At 41.2% G+C, this 19,058-nt stretch overlaps 1 long non-coding RNA gene across 2 annotated transcripts in view; it reads left to right on the top strand.

Moving 5' to 3' along the window:
- The first annotated feature begins 4,726 nt into the window (after positions 1 to 4,726).
- LOC112992822 (uncharacterized) overlaps positions 4,727 to 19,058 on the top strand; it is a 49,915-nt gene continuing 35,583 nt past the window's right edge. For both annotated transcript variants that reach the window (XR_003261616.2, XR_003261617.2), the window contains exon 1: positions 4,727 to 4,919. This is a non-coding gene — a long non-coding RNA (uncharacterized LOC112992822). The remainder of the gene's footprint in view (positions 4,920 to 19,058) is intronic.

Below are 19,058 nucleotides of genomic sequence, written 5' to 3'. Positions count from 1 at the left end.
TCCTTAATTTGTATTTAGACTTGACCACAATGTATGAAGCTAATTAGACTTGGTTAAGCTGATAAACACCACTGCAAGAACCAAAGCTGAACCCTCCTTGTCTCTGTCAAAGAAAATCAGTATTTTCATTCTTCCATAACCTCGTTGCTCTGTTTAGCAATGCTAAACCTACATTATGCTGAAACTTATGCACATAATTAGGTCTTTGGGAGTTTGGAGGTGTTTTATCCTTAGTTAGAACAGGGATTCTCTTTCTGTGGTTTACTGTAATCTTAACAGAAAAGAAAAAAACCCCAAAACTTAAGTAAATAGAATAGACCGCAGACCTACGAAGACTTCCCTGGCAGCTGTCCGTGCCCCGCACCAGTGAGACGCTAGTGCCAGCATTCCCAACCTTTCTTTGGTGGGAACTTCACACTAGTGCTCCAGTTTCACTGGAAAAAAGACACCGAAAGGGAAAGATTCCAGATCAAATCTGGATAGTTCTTCCAGTAAATACTTCACTGCATGAACAGTCATAGTAGGGTCAAGGCCATATCTCCTGGAGAAGAGTAATATTCCCTGTGAAAAGGGAATTATAGGCTACAGTTTAATTGCTGGCACACTTGAGTGAACTACTTTTGGGTATATAGACACCTGATAGTCTCTGTTGTGTGATAGATTATGGGAAATGTTGGGAAAGGTTGTGTTCTCGTACTGTGCAGCATCTCCCGTTGCTGTTTGGGAGTGTAACAGTGCCGTTAGTTGGGACTTCACCGCAATAGGATTCTGCCCCGGCTTTGGGTAGTTGCCATACAACATGCCCAAACATTTCCCTCCCTGCACAGGTCGCCATGTGCTTTGCTAGCCATGTGAATTCCTTGCAACGGCATAGACAAGACAGGGCGAAGCAACACTGAATCATACCTGAAACTGTGTCTTAAGTAGAAATACAGGTAAGAGCTAGAGCTAAGCCATTTGGCTTGGCCAGATAAAATGTTTCTAGTGCTATTCAGAGCCATGCATGCTCTCCAGTAATACTCACTTTATAAACACAGATCTGTGTTGATTTTTAGTCAATTAATTTTTTTCTGAATGATGGTAGAATATTGAGAGTAAAAGAAATTATTCATAAAGACAGTTAGAAAGCATAGTTTAACCTAATAACTAACTATAGGCGGAGCGTAATGCAGAGAATGGAATAATGAATGCATCTGCAGTTTCAGGAGCCTTCTGGGCTGCAACTGCACATGCAAGAAAATGTACTCTGAACAGCTTCAGTGAGACTTGGAGGGAGCTACATTGGTTGGAAAGAAAGTGAAAACCCAAAACTGACATCCCTGCTGTCATGAGGTAAAAGTACTCCTGAGTGCTGAGCAACTTTAGGAAAAACTTCAAGGAAGGAGGGTTTGTGTCTTATCTATATTCATCCTTGGCTCCATTTGCTCACAGTGTTCCCTGTGTTACAAAGGAGATCAGCTTTTGTGGGGACAGCTGGGACTGAGATGGCTTACTGTCAAGTCTCAAATGTCAGTGACTAATGCTGATTTACATGCAGATTGCCTCTCAGCTTTATTTTATTTGGTTATTTATTTATTTCTTAGAAACGCTATCATTTGCTTCAGAGGAACAAATCAATGAGGGGCCAATAAGATGTGATCTTATTGACGATTTGGGGGGGAAAGAAGACAAAATAAGCATTTTGACAAATGTATGAATGCTGACAGCATTTCATTCAGATGTTTGCCAGATGTCAGTCTATTGGGAAGAGTGCACATCAGTATAGATGCTGAGCTGGAGTTGGGCTCAGGTTTTGTCTGTAGCGTCTGCTTGAACCTTTGAGTTAGCCTTGAACTTCTTCACTGTCCGTATGAAACAAGTAACGTCCCATGAGCTCCATTCCCCAGCAACCACAAAAGTGAAATCCTGTAGCTCTCAACATCTGGCAAGGAGCAGAAAAGAATTTTTTCAATGAGAATTTCATGTTTCCATTGTGTTCCAAATTATGTCTGCTTATTTTACTGGCAAAAAATAAACTCCTGTGGCCTGCTCATCAGCTGGATTGCACACTGAACAGTGGCTCCTTGTGTCCCTGTCCTCTCCAGCCTGCCCCGTCACCTGCTCTGTCATGCTGGGTAGTCCGTGGGGTTTCTCTTTGCTCTGTGACTTTGTCATCCTTTTATCCCTCCACCTGCCAAATCTTTGTTGCTAGTGATTATTCAGAATCGGAAAGAATTTGGCTTGAAATTTTTTTGCATATCTCTTGTTGAGTTTGCAAAGTTTGCAGTTTGGAAGTTATAGACTTAATAGTAATGAGAAAGCTTGAAGTACAGCCATTGAAAACGAAATGTGATGCACCACCAGATGTGTTTGCTCAGTAATTTTCAAAATACAGTTGCAATGTTACCAGTCCTTGTTCATTTTTAACTTCTGCTGACTTCAACGGGAATTTGGTCCCCAAACTGTTTAGAAGTGGCAAACTGCGTGCCGAAAGGGCTTTGCATGAACAAGGCACTAGATCTGATGTCAAGAGATCTGGGTTCAATTTCTGCCATGCTGGCAAGTCTCCAGCTTTGGATTCAGCTCCACCTAATGTGTTAAAGATGAGCAAACACATGCAAGCCGTAGGTCCACATGTTCAGCTCCTTGCTGAACTCGGCTGGGTGTGTGTGATGGTCCCACCTGTGAAGTGGTGCTGATAACTACAAGTTTGACTGTCTTGTTACCTGAACATAAAAAACCTGAACATAAAAAATCTGGTTAGGCTGGGTAAATGCCTATCTCTTAAGATTTATTATAGTCACTTACTCTATTCACAGACCTCATGAGGACGCAGAAGAGTTAGGAGATTTATAAATAAGAAGTTGGGACTAACAGATAAAGACATGGTTAGACAAAACAGCTTTTGTGGATTTATAGCCAAACTGCACTGATTTTATTCCTGGGTCTTTTTTTCCTCAACTGGAGTTGCTATAGACATAGGAAATGATCACAAACTGATGGTGACCCTGAAAATCACTTTCTAATGGTGATGAAAATCTCTTATTAAAGATTTATGTGGAGTGAGGAAGCAGGTGACAACTTTTTCTGGAGCTGAGTGAATGTACTTCAGAATAAATAAACATTACTGATGGCATAAATGTTCTTTCTTGAGGATTTTTAATGATTAGAAAATTTCTTCATTACAGTCAGATATCTAACTACTAATTACTCTGTTAAACTGTGTTCTGGTAGCAGGAGAAATGCAACAACAAATTTATTTACCTATTAAAATCTTTATGTGTCTATTACTGCCACCAGTCTGTGACTCCTCAGAAATATAGGCTGTTATTGACGGGATCCCAGATGCTAACTAGAATCTAATTTAGTTAAATGGTTTGTACTACAGATTGTCTTTCTCCATGGATGTGCACAAACAGAACAAGAGAAAATCATTACCAATTACTCAGGCTATTTTTTCCTACCTATTTGCACCCTTCTTCCTTTGCATTGTAAATGTATTATATTTAAAGCTGTTCATATTAAATGTTGCTGTTTTGAATCAGGAAATCTAGTCCCTATGAGGAAAGCTGTAAAGCTGCATTCAGTGCTGTCGTTCCGTTTGCAACTGTCCAGCAGTTTATAAGACACTGCATCTGGCTCTACTTATCTTTTTAGTAGATTACACTAAAGTGAATCCTTAAGGCTAAACCCTCTAATTTGCTAAAGCACATGCACATAAAATTACAGCTGTCTCACCAAGGCTTTCATTGGTTTGAACAGAACTGGGATTCATTTAAGTGGTTATAAAACTTAGATAAGCAAACTTCTTTCAAAATCAGAGGGAAAAACCATAAGTAAAACACCAAAAACAAAACACCCCAACCTGCCAAACAATCCTAATTGCTCGTTAATTGATTGGCTCATCAGCAGGATATTCTTTGTCTGTGCATCCGCTGACACCGTTTTTCCTGGGTCCCTTGGTTCCCAGTGCATCTCCGGGTGCTTCCCACACTGAGAGACAATTTGATGGTGAAGATATGATGTTTATTGTGATTAAAGCGCAGTTTCACTCTTAGAGGTAACGGTATACGTTGTGCAAGATTCCTCTCACTGGAATTCAGCTGTCTAAAAATGAGACATCTAACGCTGAAGGCAAGGCTGTCAGAGATTGCCTGTTACTTATAAAGGGAACACAGACGCAGACCTTAGACAGATGACTAATTTTTAGTCATCTAAAGTCAGATGGGAGATTGTTCCCTCCCTGCAGGTTTTCTGCTGCTAAAAGACATCTCTCTGGCTTTCTGCACACACTTGGAAGTGAGGCGTTCTCATCTAAAGCTCTGTGGGAGCATTTCAGAGATGCACAGGAGACTTAGGAGCATCCACTCCCCTGCAGCTCGGGGCACTGGTGTAAATCCACCCAGCTCTACATATCCCCACCACAAGCGAGCACCGAGTTTTACACCAGATCTGAGACCTCATCAGCTTCCTAAATCGTAACTCGCAGGGGTATGGGGTTCAACAGAAACTGGGCGGGGAAAGGATGTAAAACACCCAGGAAAAGGGAAGTGAGTTTTCTTTAAAGGCTCGGTCAGAAGCTATTCAATTAACTTCCCAGGGACTATGCCACAGTTTTCTATTATAAGATGCATTACTTGGCCTTGCTTCTCTAACATTATTATAGAGCCAGATGAGTGAGCAATAAATCCAGAGCAACACACTCCTCCGGTGTGCTGTCAGTGAGGAGCAGGCGAAGCAGTAAACGCGAGATGTCAGTCACCCTGCGTAGTGTCACTGAGTGCACCGATACTGCTGCTGGTGTCGTGGGAGAAACCAGAACCTAGACTTAAAAAACCCATCAATTTTGGAAACAAGGAACCAGCCTCATAGCAAGAGATTATGTGGAGCAAGTTGCCTGCAAACTGCTGTATTTCCCACCACTAGCCATGTCCATACTGGTGAGTTGCGTTTCCAAATGATATCTGTCAGTTTGGTCAGAAGTTATAAATCTGATGCCAGATTTGGTGGAAAAAAACTTCCCAGCTCATGTGATAAATAAGGCTAGATGATTATAATCCATAAGCAAACCCTCCTTACTCTCATTTCTCCTTGGGAAAGAGGATAAGAGAAAAAACACAGGACAAATGTTAGTTATGTTGCTTCATACAGTGCTGGAAAGACCTTCACATCTTGCAGTGTATTCTTCTGCATGACTAGCAGGTGCAGGAGTTTGCCTGTTGCTAATTCCTTCATCTGCTTCCACTGATAGCACTGGAAAAAAGTTGATTATTTCAATCAAAATGGTTGAGAAGACTTTGCACTGGATTGTTGCAGCACTTTGCATTTCTGTAATGTTGAGAAGTGGAATTTGTTCAAGGCGTCCTAGTAGTGTATTCAAAGTTGAATTGTCCGTCCCCAATGCTGCCAGATGGGCCTCGGCCATGCCCCTCATGGGAAGAGAAACTAGAGTTGGGGGAAGGAGGAAGAGGCAGAAAGATAGTATTGCTACCTTTATTGCTCTCAGGATGGGAAAGGGTTGAGGTAGCGACTGCTGGTTTTGAGACAAGTCATCCTGCAACCTTTCTTCAGCATTACCTCCTGCCCCATTTGCCCTTTTCTTCAGCTCGGCAGTTGCTGCACCTGGGTTTTGGGGCTCTGCTGCAGGCAAAGAAGGGTCAGAGACAGCTTGTGGTCCTGGCCCGGAGGACCCATCGAATTGGCCCGAGGCGCTAGGGCTGTTCTAATTCAAAGGTTCAGGTAGATTCTTACTAATATATCAAATGGATATACAAGCTTTAGACCTGACCGTACACTATAGATTTATACATTGTAGGATGTATGTTTATATGTATACCTGTATGCATACATATACATATATAAAGAGGTGTGTGTGTGTATGTATGTGTACATGTAGGATGCCAGGAGCAGTCATTTGAGCAAACGTGCGCAGTGCACGTCATAGACACATGGAGTAGGTGCAAGTGTCTTATCTGGAACCAGGGAGCTTCTCGTTCCTCTCACTTGCGCGGGGCAAGGTGATGGTGATGGTGAGAATCTAGATTTATACCCATATGAGAGATCTGCCCTTTTTGTGCTCTGCTTACTGGGTGCTCCATTTTTCTTTACAGTTGTTTGTGTCATGCATCTTTTATCGAAGGATAACCACTCAAAAGGACCCAAAATGTTATTTTGAGAATGACATAGATACTGAAATCCTGCCTGAACTCCTAAATCTTATTGAAAATGCTGTGAGGGCGTTCAGAGAACTGGGCTGGTAGTTCTGCAATGGCATTTCAAACCATGCCTCTGCAAAGTGTTCGAGGGTTTACTCAAATATCTGTGCATTTAAGCATGTATATGTGTTTTACTGAAGCAGAGCATGCAGTTTAGGTTCATTATACTTTTGTAACTAAGTTTATTAAATTTCAGTTATTTCATCTGTCTCTGTTCTGGACAGCTTGGGGTGTTTTACAGCCACAGCCGTAAGAATATTGGTCTAAAGTTTTCTGTCTACATCAGAATTGTATGAGAAAGCTATTAAAATAATAAAAAGAAAATTATTGTAATACCTTTCTAAAGAGATGGTAACTTGTTGGCAGAAGGTGGTGCTGTTACCTGATATTGAAACAGATAGCTAACTCTCATGTCAATGAACTTCTGCTAAAGAAAATCCATCGGTAGAAAAAAGATTTTTTCCCCACTCATAGGTGTGGTAGCTGAATATATACAGATGAGGTTTCCTAGCCTCTGAGGTGTAATAAAGTCTTCTTAAGCAGAAAGCACACTGCATGGCAACATTTCCTCCAACAGAAAATAGGATGTCAAGTGAAGTTTGCCCTTTAGCAAGAGAAATGCAGCTAAATTGTGCTTTTTAAATGGAGTGGCTGATTTCACCAAGCATACAGGGTCATGTGGACTGGATTTAACAAAAGCAAAAAGCAAAGAATGTGTGATATCAGGGACAGCTGAAAGTTTTTAAAAGGCCTTTCATAAGCTGCGTGCTGCCACACTCAATAGTATCAGAAGTCATGAGAGAAAATCCTGAGAAATCAAACAAGAAGTTTTCGTTGGAAGAAAAGCCTCTAATTTCTATTCTGTACTTCTGTACCTGGCTAAAGCAGTGGGTATGTTCAAGCTGACAGGTGATGTGTGGCGGTGGATGTATGTAGGGAGCAATTCACATGTGTAATACATAAATCACTTCTGGACTCTGTTGCCTACTTCAAGCCTCCAAAACCAATGAACCCTGCCCTTATTAAAAACAAAGATAAAATATAATTAATGATATAATAGATAACAAGGCTCATTTCTGAGCCTTCAGCATACACACAGATCGTATTTTCAAGCTCTACATCACAATCATGGGAGATAAAAGCTTATTTTGTTTCAAAGATTTTTCACCTAACCCTATGCCTGTGGGAAACCCCAAATATTATGATATTTATGACTCATGGCTCTGGAACAAAATGTAGGTATAAATGGAAATTGTTATTATATTGTTTCCTATAAACTATGCTATTTCAGTGCTAGAAAATGTGTACATTAAATGTTTTATCTATTTCTGGGTTGGAATTAGGGCTATTTGGAATGCTTTGAAATTATTATACCCCACTTACAGTTCCTGATCTGTTCAATATTAGAATATCTGAAAGCCTGAGAGAAAGGCTATTCCTGAAATATCTTTATTAGTAACTAGCAGCAGAAACAGCTGATCCCTTTTCAGAAGTGTTTTGATAAATTTTCCAGATTCAAAAGATTCAGAAAATTCAGACATACATGCAACTTTCTGAATGTTTTCCTGAAATGAGACCAGTTTTCAAGTCTTTTAAAAATCCCTTGGCCCATTGCTAATCCTTCAGTAATTTAAACCAGTTTTAGATCTGAGCCTCTATAAAAAAGGGAAAGTAATTCATATGTGCTAGGACACAAGATAAAACAGTGAAAAAGAAAGTCTAAATCATGAAATCTTTCAGTGCTCATGCCATATCCTAATCTGAATCAAAGAGGAACACCTTGGGGGATTAGGAAGGGCTCCGAGGAAGTAATACCTCTTAGGGATGGCAGCTGCACTTGCGGGCTTGTGATACCAGAAGTGGCCAGAGCTGGGCACCACCTTGGCAGCCCTGAGAGGCTGCAGGGACCCACTGAGTTTCAGAGATGAATTTGTACAGTCACCATGTGCATTTTGGGCCATATTTTCAAAATCAAGAAAGGTCAGCTTTGATCTTCTAGTTAGAATAGCTCAGCGGAGGCACAAATTACCAGTAAGTGTCTGCACTTAGGTTGTGCGCCCGTGCCCAGCTTTGCAAATCTGTCTTTTAGAGACAAGGCACTGCCCCATACCTTCAGACAAGAAAGACAAAACTGGTGAGATGCCATTTAAGATACAATTGAGTCCAAGAGCTAAAGGCCCTTGCAGGATTTTCAGACCTGGAGCATAAGGCTTCTTTTTTTTTCCCAATTGGATTTCACGGTCGAAACTTGGTGTAAGAATCCTGAGACTAGGGAGCAAATAGCTTTTTATGGAGATTTGAATTACATTTTACACTTGAAAAATCAGTCTAAGCAGTGAGTGAAACGTCCTGACATTTTGTCTCTGTGCCAGTCCTCTGCTGCTCCGTTCCCAGCTCCAGCAAGAAAACCCCACAAGGCATCTGCAGTGGTGCTGGCTATGGCAGAGCAGGGTACAAGTGGCTAAAAGGAAAGGGAGCATCAAAAAAGTGAAGGAAGAGGCAATATCAAGGATAAAATCCAACACTTATATAAAGCGTCCTCCTCTTTTGGTGCCCTCCTAAAAACCTGCTATCAACAAAGTCAGCAGGGATTTCAGCTCTCATTACGCTGGCGCGGTCAAGTGATACAGCAAAGAGACATGGGCTCTCAGTGCCTTGCAGTTCAGTGTGAGGCATGGTATTAATCCAGGATCACTTTATCCACGCCAGCTGAAATCTCCTCTGCTGACAAATATCACTGCCACTTTAATGCAATGTGTAAAGCCTGTGCCAGGTGATTCTTACTGTTCATCTGATCATCATGACACCGACCAAATCCTTCTATATGTGAAAATCCAGCAGTTTCCATGTTGGTTTTGGAAACACGAGTGCAGTCAGGTTGCAAGTAGTCGTGAATTTAACTGCAGTGCCCAGTTACCACACTGGAATAAGCCACTGTGAATTCAGGCTCCCAAGATGTCTTCTGATGGACGTATCTTTATTTGATTGTATTTTTGGTAGTATTTCTCTACTGCATGGATTAGCAAAATTAACTGCCTGCTAGTTTATGAAGTGAAGAGTTCCTAAGGCTGATACTTCTTTCCTGTTGTCTTGTGACTTTTGCTGTGTCTCCAGGCAAATGGGTGACTTTACTATCGTTTTCCCTCAGGGCATCGCTGTAGTTCAGTGCCCTAAAGAAAATCTGTAAGCTCAGAGCTCTGAACACTGAATTCTCACTTGTCCAGGGCATGGGCATTCAACCTGGCTGTGGCACAGCCTAGCCCTGTAAATAACATCTACTCAGGTGGGTTATGTTGGTCCTGTGGAAAGCAGTTATATGTCAGCAATAATCATCTTTTTTCTCATTACTTTGTGTGAGTTGCTGGAAAGCAAACCTTTCCCACAATTAATTGTATTTGCTAATTACCTGTGAAAAAGCAATTATCTCCAGGTGATGCAATTCTTTGGGAAGACTTTCTTAATTGACAAAGAGGGGGAAAGAGTCTCTTCTATGGAAGCTGTTTTCAGAAAAATTTTCTCAAATATTGTACCTGATGTATCACATTAGACACATCAGATTGGGTTGCATCAGCAATGTTGCATTACATCACATCACAGGGGTAATGTGCTGTGACAGACTTGCAATGCAATGTGTCAGCTGGAAAATGGGGAAAGATGCTGATTTCCTGAACAAAATGCTCCTTAAGCTATATGGCATTTTCCCCTCCTCCAAGTAAAGAAGTGGCTGTTTGTTTTTTGGGATATTTATTTAAATGACTCAATTATCTGCAGAAGAATTCTAAGCATCTTTTTTGTTTTTGGTTCTCCATGGATAATTAGCAAGTCTAGAAAGAAAGATATTTTTTGCTACTTACATTTCCAAAGCCAGATTACATTATGTCTGTTTCTCCAAACATTCAATAAACTGAGAAAGCAGTTCCTCGGAGGAGGAAGGTTCTTATCATCTTGGTAAGACAGCTCTCTGTATTCAGTGCCTGATCTTACACCTTAACTCATGCAATATTCCTTATGTGAGGAATGCTAAGGGGGGAGCTCTGTACAAGTAAGGTTCAGGATCAGCGTGGTAATGCTATAGATATATAGACAAAAGTGGCAAAAATGCATGTGTACCATCAGTCAGGGCTGACTGGAATTTGGTTGTGATCTTATAGTACATTACCACCTCATGATACACATCTTCCCCAGGGAGAGCATTGAGATACTTTGCCTTCCTTCATGACTGTGCCACTTCTCCTTCTCTGCAGGAATAACAGCAGGCAGGTGCTGCAGACTGTCTGGTTTGTCGGAAGGTCATCCCTTAGCGATGTGCAGGAAGACAGAATTTGCATTAGCCAAGTTATTTCCCCAATCCTGAGTAGAGGAGAACTTGGATGGCTCAGAAGAGAGAAGGATAGTGCAACTTTCACTAAAGGTTACCATTAGTGGCATGTGTCCAGCCTCTCAAAAAAATGCAGTTGCTGTCTGCTAACTGTTCTTTGAATGAGTCATTAGTCTAATTTTAGAGTTCATGGCAGTTAAGTATCTTTGCCACAAGTCTTGGCTGAGGTCCTTGCTGGGACTATAAGCAGGGCAGAGAAGGACAGAATGGATGAAGTTCGACTGTAGCTTCAGAGATAGGGCACAGAGGTGAAAGAGTAGTGTAAATGAAGAATATAAACTGAAAACTATCAAGCTGTTTAGGAAGAGGGGAGCTATGAAATCCATGTGAAAACAGGAATCTGAATATTTTGAGTAACTCTTTACAAAATGTTTGCATTGTCAGAAATAATCTATGGTGTTGGATTACTTCACTTCCTAGTTGTAGATCTTTTTGTTTTAATCTTTGTCTCTATGAACTGCTAAGTGTTTTCTGATGTAAAGCCTCCTTTCAGGCATACATTATGCTTCAGTAAAGCATCAAAACCAATATACAGAGAGCTTCCAGAGAGGGAAGGGCTACATAATAATGGTGAACATATCGTCATCAAGCTGTGGAGGTTAACAACCCAAAATTGCTTTGATATTTGTACATACTCAAGCAAGAAGAATTGATATGTTTGCTCTCATTTTAGTGAGCTCTTGTGTTTCATTACATTTGGCACTTCAGGGTACAGAATAGTCACTCATGTCTCCTGCAAAGCAGCACCCTTGACTGCGTTACTGTTTGGTGGCTCATTATCGTCCCATTTCTTTCTTTTTTATTGCTGTGCAAATATGCTTTAGTTTCACACTAACTTGCCTAATGCTTTCTGTAGCATTCATTGTTAGAAGGAGCAGGGTTCTGGTGTGCTCAGAAAGAAAACAGACAAGTAAATCTATAATAGCATCACTGTTTAAACAATGCTTTGGATCATTAAAGGTAAAGAAATAATGTGTTATTTACGTATCTATGGATACCTTTCATTTTAGGTTCAGTAGTTTTCTTATAAAATGGCAGCCGTCGTGTAGGAAACATTTACCTACCTTTCTGCTTACTTTGATTTAGCCTTTAAGGACAAGACAGTCATTTTACAATCTGCCCTGGATAAGGTAGAGTGCATAATTGCTATGCCTTAGGAACACCCTGGAAAATGAATTACGAGTTGAAAGTCTCTAATCTTTCCCTGCCAACTTCCACTCCTGCTTGCTCTAAGCAGGTACTAAGACCATTAAGAATAAAGAGGTATTAGAAAAGGTATTAAGTGTCTAAAGATGTAAACAGGCTTACAATGGTATTTTCAGAAATCAGCAAGGTAGGCCTCTCATATTCATTGGAAATGAGGCATTGCATGCCTGTTTCCCTCCAACCCTCTGCAGAAAGTGCCGTTAAGCTCCTCCAACATCTCTTCTAACCTGGGCCCTTTTATTTCACACCAATCCTGGCTCTGTACATAGCCAGCGGCCAGGCAGCAGGGGCCATCCTATATTCCCCAGCTAGAGGTTTGAGTGTAGCAGCCACACTGGAGCCAGGCTCCCCAGATGCCTGCTCTGTATGAGATGACATGTGTCCTGAAGTGTCTGTTTGGTCTTTACTGATCATAAGGGAAGTCCTTTGGGGCAAGCTCAAAGGCGGATGTTTCGAGTCTGGCAGCCACCTTTGCTCAAGTGAACCATACCCTAAGTGAAGGGGCAGCCTGGGTGGTTCTGTCACTCCTTTCCATCAAAATATTTATTTTCTATCCCCCACAGTATGGTGGCTCTTGTACTCCTCACCCCAGCAAAATACATGACAATGATGAAGGAGTGAAGAGCAAGGACACTGCTCTTCTGCAGTGGTTGACAGCTGTCTTGAGCGATCGCACATTTCTCAAAGAACCTGGGGATGCTGCTGCTTAGGGCATTCGCTGTGCTAAGTTCAGTTGTCTCAGAACACACAAAAACCGTGGCAGTGGGCAACCCTAAAAGTGCTGCTGGTGTTCTGACCATCTCTATGCACTGCCGGTGGCATAAGCTGCCTGATTAGCCATATACAGATGGCTCAGTAGTTGGAACAGCTCATATATACTTGCATATAGGTCATTGGGATCAATAAAAAGCATTCTTAGTTTTATCTTTAAGTCAAATATTAATGTTGCTTTCTATTTACAAGCTAGTATTCACTGACACTAGCCCCTTTTCAGTATTCAGAACTCCTATGCTAAGCCTTTTCTTTAAACCTATTATTAATTCTGCCTTTTATGTCTAAACCTGGTACAGTAGTGCAATTAACTGCTTTACTTAACATGCAAGGTTATAAGTGATCTCTGTGATACCACTGACTTTAAGAAAGTAAATGGGGTTAAACTGCTTCTCATTACAAGCTGATCTTTAAACAGTCTTTGGTTGGTAGAACTGGCAGCAGACGTGTATTGCAGAAATAATTTCAAGAGAGTTATAAGAGCCATTGCTGCATAATGGTGATTTCAGGCTAAAATGGAAGAATCTGCACAAGTCTTTAATCTCCCTCAAGCCAAGATATTAATTGTGCTTCATTCTGCAATTTAAAGAAATTCTTAATCGCACCGTTAACAGCTCCTTTTGTGTTCTTCATTTCCTTCTGATTATAAATGTAAAATCAGCTTTTCCTTTAGCAAGACTGGGAAGTTGAAAAGGTCAAGCTCCACTGCTCTCAATGAACAGGAGGTACTTCTTCTACCTGCAGTAAGAAGAGAGTGTCTCAATTCTTTAGTTCCAGCTGTGTGAGCCTTTTTTGCTGTGTGTTCATAGAGACACAGACTGTTTAGACTTATTGTCAGATCTAGCAAGCCTTGTGCAATGGTGAGACTGAGAGAGAAGAAGTCATTCAGGGGTAGGAGAACGGAATTAGGAAATAAGTTGATAGGACATGTTGGTGAGGGTCTAAAGAGGTGACTCACCTTCCCGAATAAGTCAGGGCTCTGTAAAAGAACAGCAGGCAAACAGATAAGTTGCCTCATTCGGGGTGAGAAGAGTTGATAACTAAAACTATTTATGGAAGGCAGAATGGGGAAAACAATGAAAACCAGATATGTGACAGTAGAGAAGTTTCTATAGAAAGTGAGAAAAAGGATGGAGAGGGGCCTCCAGTCTTGAAGAGTAGGAATTCAGCACAACTGCAAGAGAAGGAACAGTAGTGGCTGAGACAGGGAATGAAAAATGCATGAGTAAGGTTTCTACAGAAGCTGTGGGGTGAACGTAATACTCAGTTCTGGCTAGAAATCTGTGATCAGCAGGTATGTCAAAATGGAGCTGAGAGTTTCAAAAAGCTTGAGAATAAGGCCAAATTCCAGGGTTTCAGGGCAGATACTGTATCTGAGTCAAGACTTCTAAAAGCAATGCCAAGGACATGACAGAAAAAACACTCTAACCACCCGTTCCCTTTCAGGAGAAAGATGTTCTTCCTTTGAAACTGTATGCAATAGGAAGGCCAGAAAGCAATGAGAGAAGCCAGCAAGTAGACTGGCTGCTGAGGAAGCTGTGAGAAATCACCTTTAGAGAAGCAAGACTGAAATTAGCAATGAGGCATCCCAGGGTGGGGAAAAGAAGATGAAGAGATTAGGGAAAATGTTAGTTTCTACCAGGGCTGAAGAAAATTAATGTGAAGAACTCTGCACAGCAGTGCTTCGCAAGCATCCTTAGCTGCCTTCTTTCAGTAGGTTGCTAGAAATTTGCATTGCTAATTTGCTTGTTTGAAAGTTCTCCCAGGTTGTTTCCAGGGAAAAGAGACAGATGCATCTTTTCAGGGCAAGGCAATAAGGTGTTAGAGTAATTTTGCTTCATGTCCTAAGCTATGGACATACTGGAAGTGAAGCCCTGGGGTTCCTGGATGGAAAACACCTAAACTGAACATTCATTAAGAGAGTTAGTTTCTAACCACTGTATCCTTGGTAAGAAGCATATCAGTAGGAGGGCAAAATAACAATTGCTCTAGGCTTGGAGAAGCTTTTGCATTACTGCTACCCCAATTATTTCCTTTCTTACACATGTTCAGCAATCTCTCGCCTCTGTAATTACAGCACTGAACACTGCAGCTATTAGATACAGCCACTAGACTTTTAACAAGCCATCATTACTAGCACTTGGTATCTTACAATTTAACAACAACGTCTTCGAAAGCAGTGTAACTTATTTCTGCTTTACAGTGAACTCACAGACTCGTGCGTGCACACATGCACGTAAAAGGTGGTCGTAGCCATGGGCTTTGCTGAACAGCAGTGAAGAAGCCAGCAGTAGAGTTGCAGAACGTGAAACACATGATGGTCCTGATTTGAATAGTCTGCTTAAAAGTTATTTGGAACATCTCTGTGGGGCGAGTCTGTCTTTTCCTTGAGAAATGGTGGCTGAGGATGCTGTCCCAGAAAAAGCAAGCCCTAATGCCAGGAGGAAAATTGCCAGATTAGAAAGCACATAGTCAGGTGCTTGAATATCACTGAGGCATTATATCAGTGTCAGATATGAGGACAGCTATGTATCAGCTGTCCTTGAACACCCAGAGAAGCTGGAAAGGCAGGCTGAGATCTGTCTTTTCCTAGCTTCCCCTTTGCTTGGAAATTTCTTTCTCGTACTGTATACTCTTGTAGTGGTGCTGAATGCTAAGAAGAGGTAATTTTGTGTACTCCCAGGAAACTGGGGGGCCAGGTTACCTGATTAGCTGGTGGATTTTCTATGCTAACCCCAGGTGGCCAGGCAGAGCAGGCATTTAAAAACTCATCCATCTCTTGTCTTACTGTCTTTGAATTTGCATAATTAAAAGTGAATTACTTGCTGTATTTTAATATATGCAGTGAAAATGCATGAAAAGCTGAAGAATTACAGCAATCCAGTAATTCATGTCATGTCCCATTCAGAATTACAGCTTTCCAGTGCCAACTCAAACACCGAGAATTTCCTGCCACCATAAAGCTATAATTGCTGAATTAATAACAGTAGGTTTTCGAGAACAGGCTCTTTGACCCAGGTAATGGAAATACTCACGTTAAAATAAAGTAAAAACATGTGACTTAATCTATTTCATATCAGGCCTAAGTAGTGAAGATCATTGTTTTCCATGCCATAAGTGGTTATGAGAGCTGCAAGAAGGTAGTACCTTTCAGATTTGCTTGAAACCAACTGGGTTGGTTAGCCAGTGAGAATTAGAAATTAAATTATCAGTCATCAGCCAGACTAGATTTCCTTCTATCTGGGAACTTGTACCCCAAATCCATTAGTCTGCTCAGTACTTCTGGGAGGTGAAATTCTCTATCCAGCTGCAAAGTGGTGGAGAACAGGGTGTAGAGGGGGATGGTGAAAGGCTTCTGCCAGCATTTCATTATTCTAGAATTTTATTAAGAACAACTAAAAAACAATCCCTGCCTCTGGCCTTCCAATGCAGGAACAAACTCTGCAGCTGCTCTGCTTCACAAGTCACAGTGTCTTATGGCTTCCACAGCTTTGGAGCTAGTGAGGTCCGGGATGAAGTGACTGCTGTTTCCAAGCAGGACAATAGAAAGTTAACCAAAATGACTTGAGCTGAATGACCAGGACAAGCATAGAATTTTTCTTCTTCTTCTTCTCCTTTTTTGGTAGTTCCTTAGGTATTGGAGGGAGCTGGTGATCTATTTGCAGTGACTTCCTCAGCTTGGGACCCTGATCCAGTGTTCATTTGAACTTGTCGGACTCAACATCTATTTCGATAGGTCTTGTGATTCTTGATCACCACTATAAGCTGACTCAAGTCATTAGAGATCAGTTGGCCTGTGTCAAAGGATCTGCTTGTACTAAGGAATTGATTTAGTGAATAACTATTCACAATACAAAGGCTCAGCTGCAGCAAAAGCCAAGAGGTATGACCACTCAGATGTTGGGCTGCTCAGCTTGGGGCAATGCCCGACTGCCAGGGATCTTTGCAATAATCTCACTGAGGTTGTATGTACCTTGTGGATGAAAAGAACTGGCTGTTTCCAGGGCTGGCAATCTGGTTCCTTTCATAGGAATTACCATCATTAATTAAAATCTCTTTTTCTGTCTAATTATTTCAGCTCTAATTCTCTTGCAGGTTCATAAATAGTAACATCCTGTTGTCCTGGAAAAAGTTCATTTTTTATCCTTTTCTTTCTCCTTGTCAGTGCCCTCATTCTTTGCCCCTCATGGCTTAAAGTAATTAAGCTTCCAAAGTCTGGTCACCTCTCTGAAATATTTAAACATCATCAAAGAGATTTTCATCTTTCTTTTGCTTGCAAAGCTCTGTGAGAGTTTTGAATGCAAAGCCTGTGTTTTTCCCTCCTGTGAAGAACTGCAAAAGCAGGGATAGACATTTGATGGAGAATTCTTGGAACCCAGCTCAAGCGAGCTACCTGCATTGTGCTTTCGACAGGAGGGGTCTTCAGGCTTTGGCATATAAATAGCAATGTCACCAGGGGAGACCCAGAAGCTGGGAACTTCAGAAGTTGTTCCCATGCATTCCATACATATCTCAGGGCTTTGATACCATGCCCTACGCACACCTTGCAAGTGCGACATTAATTGCCACACTGCAACACTTTAAAGTACAACACCTACCAGTACCACTAAAGGGATCAAATCTTTCCTCTCTGGCTCACTTTTTTTCCCTACCCTATGCTATTGAGTTACAATACCAGGAGCAAACATCCCAAGCCTTATAGCCATTGTGGATGGTATTTAACCTGATCTGTGTAATTGCCTGCCTGGTATTTAACACTAAGATTACATTTACAGCTGGATGTTATTAATTCTCTCAGCTGAACTTTTGCATCCAGCAGACGATTTCTGCAGAACGTTTCCTTGGAAGATGTTCACTGAAATTCATACGCGCATGAATGCATACACGCAGAGTAGCTCAGGCTAACCAACATTAATGGAGAGGAAAAAATCTTCCCAAAGCCAGGTATGTAGCCTGCTATTACCCAGAATAGCTCAACAAAAAACCTATGAATGACCTGCCTATTTTGAAAAGAAATCAATGTTAAACTATGGTTTTAATGAAGAGAGTCCCACTTTGGGCAGTTTGAGGATGAAGTAGGAGGGATCTTTCCAGGCTGTCAGCAAGGCAATCATTTTTATCAGTTCACTATGAAATTTGCCTTTCCTGTAAGATATTTAGTTTACTGGCTGATGTTTTCTTGAAATTCCTTTATTAAGTGTCAAGTTTGGTATGAGAAACTATCAAACACAGCTAAAGGTCAAAGTAAATCATGAATGAAATTACACAAACTGATGTACAGTGGAGGATAAGACAGAATGTCAGATGCTGGTTTACATAAATGCTAGTCTCAGATCAGATGTCAGCCTTATCTGATCAGAGAAATCCTTGTGCTTGCACCTTTAAGACCCAGGTCTACCAGCCTTATTGACAAAAGGTTTAGAATACAACTGGAATTCACACTAATTTTACCATGAAAACAGCAAATGTTTCCCATATCATCACAAAGATTTTGGGAACTTGGTTGAATGCTTTTATTTCAAGAAAAAGTGCAGCTCCTTCCTCCAAAAGCATAGGATGCCAGCGGTACCAGCTAAATCTGTGGCAGATTCTCCAGCGGCAGCTCAGCTGACCCCAGGGAGCAAGCAGCAGGACAAAGACCGTGACTCCAGCTGCTGCTTTCCTCCTTTAGCTTACATGGCAAGGGAAGATAACATCAAGGTCTGCCTGCTGTAAGCACCAAAGAGAAGTACCATCTGTGGGGCAATGCAGAAGGTAAGAGGATCTGTCAGGTCTGTCCATCTTCTGATTCAACGCCACGTGCTGATAGCAGATTCTTGCCTTGGCCCAGTGTGCAAAGTCTTTCTGGTTTCCAAAGACAGTTTCAGCCAAAGCTTTCCATCTTTAGGGCATTTAAAAGCAAGAAACTCGCAATAACAACATATTTAGTGCTTGTTAGACTCTGAAATGATGATGTCTAACAAACTAGTTGAATTCTGCTTAGAAGCAATTAGTTCTGTGAGTGGCAAGATGAAGATACTGGATTTCAATTCCCTCTGTCCTGTGTGAATTCTTCGATGTCTAATAAAGAGGAGCTTATTTGCCTAGTTAATAGGAGTTCCTATTTCATTAAATTTGCAGGAATGTTAATTCCTCTACTGCAGACAGATGCACATATTGAGATAGGCTTTGTGATCATATAAAACTTGAATAAAAGTTACTGGTTTTTCTGGGTATTTGCAGTGCTGCCTGTACCAGAAAGGAGTGGCATGACTGGAGAGAAGGAAAGTTATACGCTCACAAATAACAAGCAGAGAAGTAGAGATTCTGGAATAGTTTGATGGTAACAGGAATGTTGTCCCCTTTCCAATGTCATTCTTTTTAAAGCTCAGTAGGCAGCAAAATGAAATGTTTTACGGTTTTATCAAGTGCAGCAAAGTCACTGCTATTACACTTGCAATTTCATGACCTGGTAAACAGATACCTTTGTGCATAAGGGTCTAAGTGTCAGTTGTGTAGAAAGCTGATGA

This window comes from Dromaius novaehollandiae, chromosome 14 (genome assembly GCF_036370855.1).
Source record: "Dromaius novaehollandiae isolate bDroNov1 chromosome 14, bDroNov1.hap1, whole genome shotgun sequence".
Taxonomy (NCBI): Eukaryota; Metazoa; Chordata; class Aves; order Casuariiformes; family Dromaiidae; genus Dromaius; species Dromaius novaehollandiae.
The sequence above is the reverse complement of the archived record's forward strand: the minus strand, read 5'-3'. Positions and strand labels throughout refer to the sequence as shown.